Source organism: Arachis ipaensis, chromosome B2, assembly GCF_059453495.1.
Source record: "Arachis ipaensis isolate K30076 ecotype BB chromosome B2, ASM5945349v1, whole genome shotgun sequence".
Taxonomy (NCBI): domain Eukaryota; kingdom Viridiplantae; phylum Streptophyta; class Magnoliopsida; order Fabales; family Fabaceae; genus Arachis; species Arachis ipaensis.
Genome location: NC_142437.1, coordinates 85,125,629 through 85,127,282, shown reverse-complemented (window position 1 = coordinate 85,127,282; position 1,654 = coordinate 85,125,629). Strand labels below are relative to the sequence as shown.

Sequence of the window (1,654 nt, the reverse complement as noted above, 5' to 3'; positions counted from 1 at the left end):
AATTCGCTCACTTGGAAGGATTGGTGTTAGTGATTAGAGAGCAACCTAACAATAAACCCAATTACAATTTTTCTTTTAAGCATTCCAACTCAAAGGTTCCTTTCAATCAACTCCCCATCAAGTTAGGGAACTACTCGCTCATTGTGAATGTAAAATTCATAACATAAGAAAGAGAATTGAAGAAAGACATAATAAATAATAATAAAAAAGATCAATTAAAAATAAAAGTAATTCTTGTATTAATAAATTCTAAAATAATCCAATAGTAAAATTGAGTAAAATAAAGACATGGAAGAGTAAGAGACAAGTAACGAGAACGAACTAGAATGACGAAGTCTTGATGAGGCAATAACTCTTCTCAATATCCCAATGCAAAAACAATGAAAATCATAAATCCTAAAAACTATGAATGTAGAGAGAAAAACATAGAGGAGGAATAAAAACTAGATCTAAAAAACTAAAACTCTCTAGAATGAATGTTGTTCTAGGTCTCTGGATGTTCCCTAGCTCTAGTCTACTTTTCTGGGCCGAAAACTGGGTCAAAATAGGGCCCAAAATCGCCCCCAGCGATTCTGCAGATTATGCAGATCGCGCATGTCACGCGATCGCGTCATTCATGCAGACGCGTCATTCGGCGTTTTGCTTTGCCATGCGGGCGCGTTGTCCATGCCTCCGCGTCACTTGTGCTATTCCAATCCGCGTGGTCGTGTGAGCCATGCGGCCGCGTCACTGTGATTTCCTCTCTTCTGCGCGGTCGCGTGAGCCATGCGGTCGCGTCACTTCTCGCTGGTCATCTCCTCAATTTCTCGTGTTCCTTCCATTTTTGCAAACTTCCTTTCCAATCTCCAACTCATTCATGCCCTATAAAGCCTGAAACACTTAACACACAGATCACGGCATCGAATGGAATAAAGGAGAATTAAAATACATAATTAAAAGTCTTTAGGAAGCAAGTTTTCAATCATGTAATAATTTTAGGAGGGAAATATAAATGCATGCTAATTATATGAATAAGTGGGTAAAGATCATGATAAAACCACACAATTAAACACATTATAAACCATAAAATAGTGGTTTATCATTGAGTCAATATTTTGTTCTGAGCCAGTATGGCATTCAGAGTATCAATCTCAAGAACTCCTTTCTTCTGATTTGTTCCATTATTCACAGGATTCCTTTCAGAAGTGTACATGAATTGGTTATTTGCAACCATTTCAATGAGTTCCTGAGCTTCTGCTGGCGTCTTCTTCAGATGAAGAGATCCTCCAGCAGAGCTGTCCAATGACATTTTGGACAGTTCAGATAGACCATCATAGAAGATACCTATGATGCTCCATTCTGAAAGCATGTCAGAAGGACACCTTCTGATCAATTACTTGTATCTTTCCCAAGCTTCATAGAGGGATTCACCTTCCTTCTGTCTGAAGGTTTGGACTTCCACTCTAAGCTTGCTCAATTTTTGAGGTGGAAAGAACTTTGCCAAGAAGGCATTGACTAGCTTTTCCCAAGAGTTCAGGCTTTCTCTAGGTTGTGAGTTCAACCATGTCCTAGCTCTGTCTCTTACAGCAAAAGGGAAGAGCATAAGTCTGTAGACTTCAGGGTCAACCCCATTGGTCTTGACAGTGTCACAGATTTGCAAGAATTCAGCTAAGAA

At 39.2% G+C, this 1,654-nt stretch overlaps 1 non-coding gene across 1 annotated transcript; it reads left to right on the top strand.

Annotated features, from left to right (window-relative positions):
- Positions 1-1,342: 1,342 nt before the first annotated feature.
- Positions 1,343-1,450, top strand: LOC148574671 (small nucleolar RNA R71). The gene has a single exon (XR_015905859.1). It is a non-coding gene; the product is annotated as a small nucleolar RNA R71 (small nucleolar RNA).
- The last annotated feature ends 204 nt before the right edge of the window (positions 1,451-1,654 follow it).